Raw genomic sequence first — 9,492 nt, 5'->3', positions numbered from 1 at the left:
AAACTAAAACATGCTCTACTCATAGGCCTACCCTGTAGTTAGTTGCATTTAAATAGTCACTAAATTACCTCTGCAAAAACTCGGGTCCGTCCGGGATTTGAACCCGGGACAACTCGCACCCTAATCGTGTGTCATACCCCTAAACCAACAGATCATGAATGACAGCGAGACATGCTCAAGTCGTAGTCCTACAATTTAACTAGTTGCATTTAAATAGTCACCAATTTACTTCTGCAAAACTCGGGTCCGTCCGGGATTTGAACCCGGGACCACTCGCACCCTAAGCGAGTATCATACCCCTAGACCAACGGACCATGTATGACACTGAAACATGCTCAACTCGTAGTCCTACAATTTAACTAGTTGCATTTAAATAGTCACCAAATTACTTCTGCAAAACTCGGGTCCGTCCGGGATCTGAACCCGGGACCACTCGCACCCTAAGCGAGTATCATACCCCTAGACCAACGGACCATGTATGAAACTAAAACATGCTCAACTCTTAGGCCTACCCTGTAGTTAGTTGCATTTAAATAGTCACTAAATTACCTCTGCAAAAACTCGGGTCCGTCCGGGATTTTAACCCGGGACCACTCGCACCCTAAGCGAGAATCATACCCCTAGACCAACGGACCATGTATGACACTGAAACATGCTCAACTCGTAGTCCTACAATTTAACTAGTTGCATTTAAATAGTCACCAAATTACTTCTGCAAAACTCGGGTCCGTCCGGGATCTGAACCCAGAACCACTCGCACCCTAAGCGAGTACAATACCCCTAGACCAACGGACCATGTATGACACTGAAACATGCTCAACTCGTAGTCCTACAATTTAACTAGTTGCATTTAAATAGTCACCAAATTACTTCTGCAAAACTCGGGTCCGTCCGGGATTTGAACACGGGACCACTCGCATCCTAAGCTAGTATCATACCCCTAGACCAACGGACCATGTATGAAACTAAAACATGCTTTAATCATAGGCCTACCCTGTAGTTAGTTGCAATTAAATAGTCACTAAATTACCTCTGCAAAAACTCGGGTCCGTCCGGGATTTGAACCCGGGACCACTCGCACCCTAAGCGAGTATCATACCCCTAGACCAACGGACCACTTATGAAATAAAACATGCTCAACTCATAGGCCTACCCTGTAGTTAGTTGCATTTATATAGTCACTAAATTACCTCTGCAAAAACTCGGGTCCGTCCGGGATTTGAACCCAGAACCACTCGCACCCTAAGCGAGAATCATACCCCTAGACCAACGGACCATGTATGACACTGAAACATGCTCAACTCGTAGTCCTACAATTTAACTAGTTGCATTTAAATAGTCACCAAATTACTTCTGCAAAACTCGGGTCCGTCCGGGATTTGAACCCGGGACCACTCGCACCCTAAGCGAGTATCATACCCCTAGACCAACGGACCATGAATGAGACTAAAACATGCTCAACTCATAGGCCTACCCTGTAGTTAGTTGCATTTAAATAGTCACTAAATTACTTCTGCAAAACTCGGGCCCGTCCGGGATTTGAACCCGGGACAACTCGCACCCTAAGCGAGTATCATACCCCTAAACCAACAGATCATGAATGACTGCGAGACATGCTCAAGTCGTAGTCCTACAATTTAACTAGTTGCATTTAAATAGTCACCAATTTACTTCTGCAAAACTCGGGTCCGTCCGGGATTTGAACCCGGGACCACTCGCACCCAAAGCGAGTATCATACCCCTAGACCAACGGACCATGTATGAAATAAAACATGCTCAACTCATAGGCCTACCCTGTAGTTAGTTGCATTTAAATAGTCACTAAATTACCTCTGCAAAAAACTCGGGTCCGTCCGGGATTTGAACCTGGGACCACTCGCACCCTAAGCGAGTCTCACACCCCTAGACCAACGGACCATGTATGAAATAAAACATGCTCAACTCATAGGCCTACCCTGTAGTTAGTTGCATTTAAATAGCCACTAAATTACCTCTGCAAAAACTCGGGTCCGTCCGGGATTTTAACCCGGGACCACTCGCACCCTAAGCGAGTATCATACCCCTAGACCAACGGATCATGTATGACACTGAAACATGCTCAACTCGTAGTCCTACAATTTAACTAGTTGCATTTAAATAGTCACCAAATTACTTCTGCAAAACTCGCGTCCGTCCGGGATTTGAACCCGGGACCACTCGCACCCTAAGCAAGTATCATACCCCTAGACCAACGGACCATGTATGACACTGAAACATGCTCAACTCGTAGTCCTACAATTTAACTAGTTGCATTTAAATAGTCACCAATTTACTTCTGCAAAACTCGGGTCCGTCCGGGATTTGAACCCGGGACCACTCGCACCCAAAGCGAGCATCATACCCCTAGACCAACAGACCATGTATGAAATAAAACATGCTCAACTCATAGGCCTACCCTGTAGTTAGTTGCATTTAAATAGTCACTAATTTACCTCTGCAAAAACTCGGTTCCGTCCGGGATTTGAACCCGGGACCACTCGCACCCTAAGCGAGTATCATACCCCTAGACCAACAGATCATGAATGACAACGAGACATGCTCAAGTCGTAGTCCTACAATTTAACTAGTTGCATTTAAATAGTCACCAATTTACTTCTGCAAAACTCGGGTCCGTCCGGGATTTGAACCCGGAACCACTCGCACCCAAAGCGAGTATCATACCCCTAGACCAACGGACCATGTATGAAATAAAACATGCTCAGCTCATAGGCCTATCCTGTAGTTAGTTGCATTTAAATAGTCACTAAATTACCTCTGCAAAAACTCGGGTCCGTCCGGGATTTGAACCTGGGACCACTCGCACCCTAAGCGAGTATCATACCCCTAGACCAACGGACCATGTATGAAATAAAACATGCTCAACTCATAGGCCTACCCTGTAGTTAGTTGCATTTAAATAGCCACTAAATTACCTCTGCAAAAACTCGGGTCCGTCCGGGATTTTAACCCGGGACCACGCGCACCCTAAGCGAGTATCATACCCCTAGACCAACGGACCATGTATGACACTGAAACATGCTCAACTCGTAGTCCTACAATTTAACTAGTTGCATTTAAATAGTCACCAATTTACTTCTGCAAAACTCGGGTCCGTCCGGGATTTGAACCCGGGACCACTCGCACCCAAAGCGAGCATCATACCCCTAGACCAACAGACCATGTATGAAATAAAACATGCTCAACTCATAGGCCTACCCTGTAGTTAGTTGCATTTAAATAGTCACTAATTTACCTCTGCAAAAACTCGGTTCCGTCCGGGATTTGAACCCGGGACCACTCGCACCCTAAGCGAGTATCATACCCCTAGACCAACAGATCATGAATGACAACGAGACATGCTCAAGTCGCAGTCCTACAATTGAACTAGTTGCATTTAAATAGTCACCAATTTACTTCTGCAAAACTCGGGTCCGTCCGGGATTTGAACCCGGGACCACTCGCACCCAAAGCGAGCATCATACCCCTAGACCAACAGACCATGTATGAAATAAAACATGCTCAACTCATAGGCCTACCCTGTAGTTAGTTGCATTTAAATAGTCACTAATTTACCTCTGCAAAAACTCGGTTCCGTCCGGGATTTGAACCCGGGACCACTCGCACCCTAAGCGAGTATCATACCCCTAGACCAACAGATCACGAATGACAACGAGACATGCTCAAGTCGTAGTCCTACAATTTAACTAGTTGCATTTAAATAGTCACCAATTTACTTCTGCAAAACTCGGGTCCGTCCGGGATTTGAACCCGGAACCACTCGCACCCAAAGCGAGTATCATACCCCTAGACCAACGGACCATGTATGAAATAAAACATGCTCAGCTCATAGGCCTATCCTGTAGTTAGTTGCATTTAAATAGTCACTAAATTACCTCTGCAAAAACTCGGGTCCGTCCGGGATTTGAACCTGGGACCACTCGCACCCTAAGCGAGTATCATACCCCTAGACCAACGGACCATGTATGAAATAAAACATGCTCAACTCATAGGCCTACCCTGTAGTTAGTTGCATTTAAATAGCCACTAAATTACCTCTGCAAAAACTCGGGTCCGTCCGGGATTTTAACCCGGGACCACGCGCACCCTAAGCGAGTATCATACCCCTAGACCAACGGACCATGTATGACACTGAAACATGCTCAACTCGTAGTCCTACAATTTAACTAGTTGCATTTAAATAGTCACCAATTTACTTCTGCAAAACTCGGGTCCGTCCGGGATTTGAACCCGGGACCACTCGCACCCAAAGCGAGCATCATACCCCTAGACCAACAGACCATGTATGAAATAAAACATGCTCAACTCATAGGCCTACCCTGTAGTTAGTTGCATTTAAATAGTCACTAATTTACCTCTGCAAAAACTCGGTTCCGTCCGGGATTTGAACCCGGGACCACTCGCACCCTAAGCGAGTATCATACCCCTAGACCAACAGATCATGAATGACAACGAGACATGCTCAAGTCGTAGTCCTACAATTTAACTAGTTGCATTTAAATAGTCACCAATTTACTTCTGCAAAACTCGGGTCCGTCCGGGATTTGAACCCGGAACCACTCGCACCCAAAGCGAGTATCATACCCCTAGACCAACGGACCATGTATGAAATAAAACATGCTCAGCTCATAGGCCTATCCTGTAGTTAGTTGCATTTAAATAGTCACTAAATTACCTCTGCAAAAACTCGGGTCCGTCCGGGATTTGAACCTGGGACCACTCGCACCCTAAGCGAGTATCATACCCCTAGACCAACGGACCATGTATGAAATAAAACATGCTCAACTCATAGGCCTACCCTGTAGTTAGTTGCATTTAAATAGCCACTAAATTACCTCTGCAAAAACTCGGGTCCGTCCGGGATTTTAACCCGGGACCACGCGCACCCTAAGCGAGTATCATACCCCTAGACCAACGGACCATGTATGACACTGAAACATGCTCAACTCGTAGTCCTACAATTTAACTAGTTGCATTTAAATAGTCACCAATTTACTTCTGCAAAACTCGGGTCCGTCCGGGATTTGAACCCGGGACCACTCGCACCCAAAGCGAGCATCATACCCCTAGACTAACAGACCATGTATGAAATAAAACATGCTCAACTCATAGGCCTACCCTGTAGTTAGTTGCATTTAAATAGTCACTAATTTACCTCTGCAAAAACTCGGTTCCGTCCGGGATTTGAACCCGGGACCACTCGCACCCTAAGCGAGTATCATACCCCTAGACCAACAGATCATGAATGACAACGAGACATGCTCAAGTCGTAGTCCTACAATTTAACTAGTTGCATTTAAATAGTCACTAATTTACTTCTGCAAAACTCGGGTCCGTCCGGGATTTGAACCCGGAACCACTCGCACCCAAAGCGAGTATCATACCCTTAGACCAACGGACCATGTATGAAATAAAACATGCTCAGCTCATAGGCCTACCCTGTAGTTAGTTGCATTTAAATAGTCACTAAATTACCTCTGCAAAAACTCGGGTCCGTCCGGGATTTGAACCTGGGACCACTCGCACCCTAAGCGAGTATCATACCCCTAGACCAACGGACCATGTATGAAATAAAACATGCTCAACTCATAGGCCTACCCTGTAGTTAGTTGCATTTAAATAGCCACTAAATTACCTCTGCAAAAACTCGGGTCCGTCCGGGATTTTAACCCGGGACCACGCGCACCCTAAGCGAGTATCATACCCCTAGACCAACGGACCATGTATGACACTGAAACATGCTCAACTCGTAGTCCTACAATTTAACTAGTTGCATTTAAATAGTCACCAATTTACTTCTGCAAAACTCGGGTCCGTCCGGGATTTGAACCCGGGACCACTCGCACCCTAAGCGAGTATCATACCCCTAGACCAGCGGACCATGTATGACACTGAAACATGCTCAACTCGTAGTCCTACAATTTAACTAGTTGCATTTAAATAGTCACAAATTTACTTCTGCAAAACTCGGGTCCAACCGGGATTTGAACCCGGGACCACTCGCACCCTAAGCGAGTATCATACCCCTAGACCAACGGACCATGTATGACACAGAAACATGCTCAACTCGTAGTCCTACAATTTAACTAGTTGCATTTAAATTGTCACCAAATTACTTCTGCAAAACACGGGTTAGTCCGGGATTTGAACCCGGGACCACTCGCACCCTAAGCGAGTATCATACCCCTAGACCAACAGATCATGAATGACAACGAGACATGCTCAAGTCGTAGTCCTACAATTTAACTAGTTGCATTTAAATAGTCACTAATTTACCTCTGCAAAAACTCGGTTCCGTCCGGGATTTGAACCCGGGACCACTCGCACCCAAAGCGAGCATCATACCCCTAGACCAACAGACCATGTATGAAACTAAAACATGCTCTAATCATAGGCCTACCCTGTAGTTAGTTGCATTTAAATAGTCACTAATTTACCTCTGCAAAACTCGGGTCCAACCGGGATTTGAACCCGGGACCACTCGCACCCTAAGCGAGTATCATACCCCTAGACCAACAGATCATGAATGACAACGAGACATGCTCAAGTCGCAGTCCTACAATTGAACTAGTTGCATTTAAATAGTCACCAATTTACTTCTGCAAAACTCGGGTCCGTCCGGGATTTGAACCCGGGACCACTCGCACCCAAAGCGAGCATCATACCCCTAGACCAACAGACCATGTATGAAATAAAACATGCTCAACTCATAGGCCTACCCTGTAGTTAGTTGCATTTAAATAGTCACTAATTTACCTCTGCAAAAACTCGGTTCCGTCCGGGATTTGAACCCGGGACCACTCGCACCCTAAGCGAGTATCATACCCCTAGACCAACAGATCACGAATGACAACGAGACATGCTCAAGTCGTAGTCCTACAATTTAACTAGTTGCATTTAAATAGTCACCAATTTACTTCTGCAAAACTCGGGTCCGTCCGGGATTTGAACCCGGAACCACTCGCACCCAAAGCGAGTATCATACCCCTAGACCAACGGACCATGTATGAAATAAAACATGCTCAGCTCATAGGCCTATCCTGTAGTTAGTTGCATTTAAATAGTCACTAAATTACCTCTGCAAAAACTCGGGTCCGTCCGGGATTTGAACCTGGGACCACTCGCACCCTAAGCGAGTATCATACCCCTAGACCAACGGACCATGTATGAAATAAAACATGCTCAACTCATAGGCCTACCCTGTAGTTAGTTGCATTTAAATAGCCACTAAATTACCTCTGCAAAAACTCGGGTCCGTCCGGGATTTTAACCCGGGACCACGCGCACCCTAAGCGAGTATCATACCCCTAGACCAACGGACCATGTATGACACTGAAACATGCTCAACTCGTAGTCCTACAATTTAACTAGTTGCATTTAAATAGTCACCAATTTACTTCTGCAAAACTCGGGTCCGTCCGGGATTTGAACCCGGGACCACTCGCACCCAAAGCGAGCATCATACCCCTAGACCAACAGACCATGTATGAAATAAAACATGCTCAACTCATAGGCCTACCCTGTAGTTAGTTGCATTTAAATAGTCACTAATTTACCTCTGCAAAAACTCGGTTCCGTCCGGGATTTGAACCCGGGACCACTCGCACCCTAAGCGAGTATCATACCCCTAGACCAACAGATCATGAATGACAACGAGACATGCTCAAGTCGTAGTCCTACAATTTAACTAGTTGCATTTAAATAGTCACCAATTTACTTCTGCAAAACTCGGGTCCGTCCGGGATTTGAACCCGGAACCACTCGCACCCAAAGCGAGTATCATACCCCTAGACCAACGGACCATGTATGAAATAAAACATGCTCAGCTCATAGGCCTATCCTGTAGTTAGTTGCATTTAAATAGTCACTAAATTACCTCTGCAAAAACTCGGGTCCGTCCGGGATTTGAACCTGGGACCACTCGCACCCTAAGCGAGTATCATACCCCTAGACCAACGGACCATGTATGAAATAAAACATGCTCAACTCATAGGCCTACCCTGTAGTTAGTTGCATTTAAATAGCCACTAAATTACCTCTGCAAAAACTCGGGTCCGTCCGGGATTTTAACCCGGGACCACGCGCACCCTAAGCGAGTATCATACCCCTAGACCAACGGACCATGTATGACACTGAAACATGCTCAACTCGTAGTCCTACAATTTAACTAGTTGCATTTAAATAGTCACCAATTTACTTCTGCAAAACTCGGGTCCGTCCGGGATTTGAACCCGGGACCACTCGCACCCAAAGCGAGCATCATACCCCTAGACTAACAGACCATGTATGAAATAAAACATGCTCAACTCATAGGCCTACCCTGTAGTTAGTTGCATTTAAATAGTCACTAATTTACCTCTGCAAAAACTCGGTTCCGTCCGGGATTTGAACCCGGGACCACTCGCACCCTAAGCGAGTATCATACCCCTAGACCAACAGATCATGAATGACAACGAGACATGCTCAAGTCGTAGTCCTACAATTTAACTAGTTGCATTTAAATAGTCACTAATTTACTTCTGCAAAACTCGGGTCCGTCCGGGATTTGAACCCGGAACCACTCGCACCCAAAGCGAGTATCATACCCTTAGACCAACGGACCATGTATGAAATAAAACATGCTCAGCTCATAGGCCTACCCTGTAGTTAGTTGCATTTAAATAGTCACTAAATTACCTCTGCAAAAACTCGGGTCCGTCCGGGATTTGAACCTGGGACCACTCGCACCCTAAGCGAGTATCATACCCCTAGACCAACGGACCATGTATGAAATAAAACATGCTCAACTCATAGGCCTACCCTGTAGTTAGTTGCATTTAAATAGCCACTAAATTACCTCTGCAAAAACTCGGGTCCGTCCGGGATTTTAACCCGGGACCACGCGCACCCTAAGCGAGTATCATACCCCTAGACCAACGGACCATGTATGACACTGAAACATGCTCAACTCGTAGTCCTACAATTTAACTAGTTGCATTTAAATAGTCACCAATTTACTTCTGCAAAACTCGGGTCCGTCCGGGATTTGAACCCGGGACCACTCGCACCCTAAGCGAGTATCATACCCCTAGACCAGCGGACCATGTATGACACTGAAACATGCTCAACTCGTAGTCCTACAATTTAACTAGTTGCATTTAAATAGTCACAAATTTACTTCTGCAAAACTCGGGTCCAACCGGGATTTGAACCCGGGACCACTCGCACCCTAAGCGAGTATCATACCCCTAGACCAACGGACCATGTATGACACAGAAACATGCTCAACTCGTAGTCCTACAATTTAACTAGTTGCATTTAAATTGTCACCAAATTACTTCTGCAAAACACGGGTTAGTCCGGGATTTGAACCCGGGACCACTCGCACCCTAAGCGAGTATCATACCCCTAGACCAACAGATCATGAATGACAACGAGACATGCTCAAGTCGTAGTCCTACAATTTAACTAGTTGCA

At 45.8% G+C, this 9,492-nt stretch overlaps 50 non-coding genes across 50 annotated transcripts; all 50 read right to left on the bottom strand.

Moving 5' to 3' along the window:
• Positions 1-242: 242 nt before the first annotated feature.
• TRNAP-AGG (transfer RNA proline (anticodon AGG)) lies at positions 243-314 on the bottom strand. The gene has a single exon. It is a non-coding gene; the product is annotated as a tRNA-Pro (tRNA).
• An 88-nt stretch (positions 315-402) lies between these two features.
• Positions 403-474, bottom strand: TRNAP-AGG (transfer RNA proline (anticodon AGG)). Its single transcript has one exon. It is a non-coding gene; the product is annotated as a tRNA-Pro (tRNA).
• Positions 475-563: 89 nt separating this feature from the next.
• On the bottom strand, positions 564-635 carry TRNAP-AGG (transfer RNA proline (anticodon AGG)). The gene has a single exon. It is a non-coding gene; the product is annotated as a tRNA-Pro (tRNA).
• Positions 636-1,044: 409 nt separating this feature from the next.
• TRNAP-AGG (transfer RNA proline (anticodon AGG)) lies at positions 1,045-1,116 on the bottom strand. The gene has a single exon. It is a non-coding gene; the product is annotated as a tRNA-Pro (tRNA).
• An 88-nt stretch (positions 1,117-1,204) lies between these two features.
• On the bottom strand, positions 1,205-1,276 carry TRNAP-AGG (transfer RNA proline (anticodon AGG)). Its single transcript has one exon. It is a non-coding gene; the product is annotated as a tRNA-Pro (tRNA).
• Positions 1,277-1,364: 88 nt separating this feature from the next.
• Positions 1,365-1,436, bottom strand: TRNAP-AGG (transfer RNA proline (anticodon AGG)). The gene has a single exon. It is a non-coding gene; the product is annotated as a tRNA-Pro (tRNA).
• A 248-nt stretch (positions 1,437-1,684) lies between these two features.
• TRNAP-UGG (transfer RNA proline (anticodon UGG)) lies at positions 1,685-1,756 on the bottom strand. The gene has a single exon. It is a non-coding gene; the product is annotated as a tRNA-Pro (tRNA).
• Positions 1,757-2,164: 408 nt separating this feature from the next.
• TRNAP-AGG (transfer RNA proline (anticodon AGG)) lies at positions 2,165-2,237 on the bottom strand. Its single transcript has one exon. It is a non-coding gene; the product is annotated as a tRNA-Pro (tRNA).
• Positions 2,238-2,325: 88 nt separating this feature from the next.
• TRNAP-UGG (transfer RNA proline (anticodon UGG)) lies at positions 2,326-2,397 on the bottom strand. Its single transcript has one exon. It is a non-coding gene; the product is annotated as a tRNA-Pro (tRNA).
• Positions 2,398-2,484: 87 nt separating this feature from the next.
• TRNAP-AGG (transfer RNA proline (anticodon AGG)) lies at positions 2,485-2,557 on the bottom strand. The gene has a single exon. It is a non-coding gene; the product is annotated as a tRNA-Pro (tRNA).
• An 88-nt stretch (positions 2,558-2,645) lies between these two features.
• On the bottom strand, positions 2,646-2,717 carry TRNAP-UGG (transfer RNA proline (anticodon UGG)). Its single transcript has one exon. It is a non-coding gene; the product is annotated as a tRNA-Pro (tRNA).
• Positions 2,718-2,805: 88 nt separating this feature from the next.
• TRNAP-AGG (transfer RNA proline (anticodon AGG)) lies at positions 2,806-2,877 on the bottom strand. The gene has a single exon. It is a non-coding gene; the product is annotated as a tRNA-Pro (tRNA).
• Positions 2,878-2,965: 88 nt separating this feature from the next.
• Positions 2,966-3,037, bottom strand: TRNAP-AGG (transfer RNA proline (anticodon AGG)). The gene has a single exon. It is a non-coding gene; the product is annotated as a tRNA-Pro (tRNA).
• An 88-nt stretch (positions 3,038-3,125) lies between these two features.
• Positions 3,126-3,197, bottom strand: TRNAP-UGG (transfer RNA proline (anticodon UGG)). Its single transcript has one exon. It is a non-coding gene; the product is annotated as a tRNA-Pro (tRNA).
• An 87-nt stretch (positions 3,198-3,284) lies between these two features.
• Positions 3,285-3,357, bottom strand: TRNAP-AGG (transfer RNA proline (anticodon AGG)). Its single transcript has one exon. It is a non-coding gene; the product is annotated as a tRNA-Pro (tRNA).
• An 88-nt stretch (positions 3,358-3,445) lies between these two features.
• On the bottom strand, positions 3,446-3,517 carry TRNAP-UGG (transfer RNA proline (anticodon UGG)). Its single transcript has one exon. It is a non-coding gene; the product is annotated as a tRNA-Pro (tRNA).
• Positions 3,518-3,604: 87 nt separating this feature from the next.
• Positions 3,605-3,677, bottom strand: TRNAP-AGG (transfer RNA proline (anticodon AGG)). Its single transcript has one exon. It is a non-coding gene; the product is annotated as a tRNA-Pro (tRNA).
• An 88-nt stretch (positions 3,678-3,765) lies between these two features.
• TRNAP-UGG (transfer RNA proline (anticodon UGG)) lies at positions 3,766-3,837 on the bottom strand. Its single transcript has one exon. It is a non-coding gene; the product is annotated as a tRNA-Pro (tRNA).
• Positions 3,838-3,925: 88 nt separating this feature from the next.
• On the bottom strand, positions 3,926-3,997 carry TRNAP-AGG (transfer RNA proline (anticodon AGG)). The gene has a single exon. It is a non-coding gene; the product is annotated as a tRNA-Pro (tRNA).
• An 88-nt stretch (positions 3,998-4,085) lies between these two features.
• TRNAP-AGG (transfer RNA proline (anticodon AGG)) lies at positions 4,086-4,157 on the bottom strand. Its single transcript has one exon. It is a non-coding gene; the product is annotated as a tRNA-Pro (tRNA).
• Positions 4,158-4,245: 88 nt separating this feature from the next.
• TRNAP-UGG (transfer RNA proline (anticodon UGG)) lies at positions 4,246-4,317 on the bottom strand. Its single transcript has one exon. It is a non-coding gene; the product is annotated as a tRNA-Pro (tRNA).
• An 87-nt stretch (positions 4,318-4,404) lies between these two features.
• TRNAP-AGG (transfer RNA proline (anticodon AGG)) lies at positions 4,405-4,477 on the bottom strand. The gene has a single exon. It is a non-coding gene; the product is annotated as a tRNA-Pro (tRNA).
• An 88-nt stretch (positions 4,478-4,565) lies between these two features.
• On the bottom strand, positions 4,566-4,637 carry TRNAP-UGG (transfer RNA proline (anticodon UGG)). The gene has a single exon. It is a non-coding gene; the product is annotated as a tRNA-Pro (tRNA).
• An 88-nt stretch (positions 4,638-4,725) lies between these two features.
• Positions 4,726-4,797, bottom strand: TRNAP-AGG (transfer RNA proline (anticodon AGG)). Its single transcript has one exon. It is a non-coding gene; the product is annotated as a tRNA-Pro (tRNA).
• Positions 4,798-4,885: 88 nt separating this feature from the next.
• On the bottom strand, positions 4,886-4,957 carry TRNAP-AGG (transfer RNA proline (anticodon AGG)). The gene has a single exon. It is a non-coding gene; the product is annotated as a tRNA-Pro (tRNA).
• An 88-nt stretch (positions 4,958-5,045) lies between these two features.
• Positions 5,046-5,117, bottom strand: TRNAP-UGG (transfer RNA proline (anticodon UGG)). The gene has a single exon. It is a non-coding gene; the product is annotated as a tRNA-Pro (tRNA).
• Positions 5,118-5,204: 87 nt separating this feature from the next.
• Positions 5,205-5,277, bottom strand: TRNAP-AGG (transfer RNA proline (anticodon AGG)). Its single transcript has one exon. It is a non-coding gene; the product is annotated as a tRNA-Pro (tRNA).
• Positions 5,278-5,365: 88 nt separating this feature from the next.
• TRNAP-UGG (transfer RNA proline (anticodon UGG)) lies at positions 5,366-5,437 on the bottom strand. Its single transcript has one exon. It is a non-coding gene; the product is annotated as a tRNA-Pro (tRNA).
• Positions 5,438-5,525: 88 nt separating this feature from the next.
• TRNAP-AGG (transfer RNA proline (anticodon AGG)) lies at positions 5,526-5,597 on the bottom strand. Its single transcript has one exon. It is a non-coding gene; the product is annotated as a tRNA-Pro (tRNA).
• Positions 5,598-5,685: 88 nt separating this feature from the next.
• Positions 5,686-5,757, bottom strand: TRNAP-AGG (transfer RNA proline (anticodon AGG)). Its single transcript has one exon. It is a non-coding gene; the product is annotated as a tRNA-Pro (tRNA).
• An 88-nt stretch (positions 5,758-5,845) lies between these two features.
• TRNAP-AGG (transfer RNA proline (anticodon AGG)) lies at positions 5,846-5,917 on the bottom strand. The gene has a single exon. It is a non-coding gene; the product is annotated as a tRNA-Pro (tRNA).
• Positions 5,918-6,005: 88 nt separating this feature from the next.
• Positions 6,006-6,077, bottom strand: TRNAP-AGG (transfer RNA proline (anticodon AGG)). Its single transcript has one exon. It is a non-coding gene; the product is annotated as a tRNA-Pro (tRNA).
• Positions 6,078-6,325: 248 nt separating this feature from the next.
• TRNAP-UGG (transfer RNA proline (anticodon UGG)) lies at positions 6,326-6,398 on the bottom strand. Its single transcript has one exon. It is a non-coding gene; the product is annotated as a tRNA-Pro (tRNA).
• A 248-nt stretch (positions 6,399-6,646) lies between these two features.
• Positions 6,647-6,718, bottom strand: TRNAP-UGG (transfer RNA proline (anticodon UGG)). Its single transcript has one exon. It is a non-coding gene; the product is annotated as a tRNA-Pro (tRNA).
• An 87-nt stretch (positions 6,719-6,805) lies between these two features.
• Positions 6,806-6,878, bottom strand: TRNAP-AGG (transfer RNA proline (anticodon AGG)). Its single transcript has one exon. It is a non-coding gene; the product is annotated as a tRNA-Pro (tRNA).
• Positions 6,879-6,966: 88 nt separating this feature from the next.
• Positions 6,967-7,038, bottom strand: TRNAP-UGG (transfer RNA proline (anticodon UGG)). Its single transcript has one exon. It is a non-coding gene; the product is annotated as a tRNA-Pro (tRNA).
• Positions 7,039-7,126: 88 nt separating this feature from the next.
• TRNAP-AGG (transfer RNA proline (anticodon AGG)) lies at positions 7,127-7,198 on the bottom strand. Its single transcript has one exon. It is a non-coding gene; the product is annotated as a tRNA-Pro (tRNA).
• Positions 7,199-7,286: 88 nt separating this feature from the next.
• TRNAP-AGG (transfer RNA proline (anticodon AGG)) lies at positions 7,287-7,358 on the bottom strand. The gene has a single exon. It is a non-coding gene; the product is annotated as a tRNA-Pro (tRNA).
• An 88-nt stretch (positions 7,359-7,446) lies between these two features.
• Positions 7,447-7,518, bottom strand: TRNAP-UGG (transfer RNA proline (anticodon UGG)). The gene has a single exon. It is a non-coding gene; the product is annotated as a tRNA-Pro (tRNA).
• An 87-nt stretch (positions 7,519-7,605) lies between these two features.
• TRNAP-AGG (transfer RNA proline (anticodon AGG)) lies at positions 7,606-7,678 on the bottom strand. Its single transcript has one exon. It is a non-coding gene; the product is annotated as a tRNA-Pro (tRNA).
• Positions 7,679-7,766: 88 nt separating this feature from the next.
• TRNAP-UGG (transfer RNA proline (anticodon UGG)) lies at positions 7,767-7,838 on the bottom strand. The gene has a single exon. It is a non-coding gene; the product is annotated as a tRNA-Pro (tRNA).
• An 88-nt stretch (positions 7,839-7,926) lies between these two features.
• On the bottom strand, positions 7,927-7,998 carry TRNAP-AGG (transfer RNA proline (anticodon AGG)). Its single transcript has one exon. It is a non-coding gene; the product is annotated as a tRNA-Pro (tRNA).
• Positions 7,999-8,086: 88 nt separating this feature from the next.
• TRNAP-AGG (transfer RNA proline (anticodon AGG)) lies at positions 8,087-8,158 on the bottom strand. Its single transcript has one exon. It is a non-coding gene; the product is annotated as a tRNA-Pro (tRNA).
• Positions 8,159-8,246: 88 nt separating this feature from the next.
• On the bottom strand, positions 8,247-8,318 carry TRNAP-UGG (transfer RNA proline (anticodon UGG)). The gene has a single exon. It is a non-coding gene; the product is annotated as a tRNA-Pro (tRNA).
• Positions 8,319-8,405: 87 nt separating this feature from the next.
• TRNAP-AGG (transfer RNA proline (anticodon AGG)) lies at positions 8,406-8,478 on the bottom strand. Its single transcript has one exon. It is a non-coding gene; the product is annotated as a tRNA-Pro (tRNA).
• An 88-nt stretch (positions 8,479-8,566) lies between these two features.
• Positions 8,567-8,638, bottom strand: TRNAP-UGG (transfer RNA proline (anticodon UGG)). The gene has a single exon. It is a non-coding gene; the product is annotated as a tRNA-Pro (tRNA).
• Positions 8,639-8,726: 88 nt separating this feature from the next.
• TRNAP-AGG (transfer RNA proline (anticodon AGG)) lies at positions 8,727-8,798 on the bottom strand. The gene has a single exon. It is a non-coding gene; the product is annotated as a tRNA-Pro (tRNA).
• An 88-nt stretch (positions 8,799-8,886) lies between these two features.
• Positions 8,887-8,958, bottom strand: TRNAP-AGG (transfer RNA proline (anticodon AGG)). The gene has a single exon. It is a non-coding gene; the product is annotated as a tRNA-Pro (tRNA).
• Positions 8,959-9,046: 88 nt separating this feature from the next.
• On the bottom strand, positions 9,047-9,118 carry TRNAP-AGG (transfer RNA proline (anticodon AGG)). The gene has a single exon. It is a non-coding gene; the product is annotated as a tRNA-Pro (tRNA).
• An 88-nt stretch (positions 9,119-9,206) lies between these two features.
• TRNAP-AGG (transfer RNA proline (anticodon AGG)) lies at positions 9,207-9,278 on the bottom strand. The gene has a single exon. It is a non-coding gene; the product is annotated as a tRNA-Pro (tRNA).
• Positions 9,279-9,492: the final 214 nt, after the last annotated feature.

This window comes from Phalangium opilio, unplaced genomic scaffold (genome assembly GCF_054372755.1).
Source record: "Phalangium opilio isolate 3A_F unplaced genomic scaffold, DU_Popi_V2 ptg000061l_1, whole genome shotgun sequence".
NCBI classification, from domain to species: Eukaryota; Metazoa; Arthropoda; class Arachnida; order Opiliones; family Phalangiidae; genus Phalangium; species Phalangium opilio.
This window is presented reverse-complemented; position numbering and strand designations above follow the sequence as displayed.